Source organism: Octopus bimaculoides, chromosome 30 (assembly GCF_001194135.2).
Source record: "Octopus bimaculoides isolate UCB-OBI-ISO-001 chromosome 30, ASM119413v2, whole genome shotgun sequence".
Taxonomy (NCBI): domain Eukaryota; kingdom Metazoa; phylum Mollusca; class Cephalopoda; order Octopoda; family Octopodidae; genus Octopus; species Octopus bimaculoides.
In genome coordinates, this window is record NC_069010.1 from 3,490,133 (window position 1) to 3,490,583 (window position 451).

The following is a 451-nucleotide window of genomic DNA, read 5'->3' on the forward strand; positions in this document are numbered from 1 at the left end:
TCCCTTAGATTGAATCGTTAAAGCTTTAAGTGGGCCGTTGGCTGACAAGACTAAATCAGTTCCCGCTGTCTCTCTCAAGCAAAGCGTACAGGCTCAAGAGATATCTGCTGATGATACGGACGGGTTTCTAAAATTGCGATGGATTGGGAAGACAAGCTTCTAATATCTGTGTGTAAGGCATTCCTACACAATCCATCTCCATTTCACCTTAGTAGCTTCTGAACAGCGGTTTTCAAATTGAGTTCTGGAAAAACAAAAATTCAGGAGATAGGCAAGACGTAGCTAGTAATTTTTAATAGAATTTAATGAAACACACACAGACGTGGCCATGTAAAAAAGAAAAAGTTGAGCGGACAAGGGGAACCTTCACCACACCCACTTCCGGTTTTTTTTTGGGTTTTTTTCTTCTTCTATTGAAAACTCTGTTTTCGGGTACGGAGGTTCCGAATCT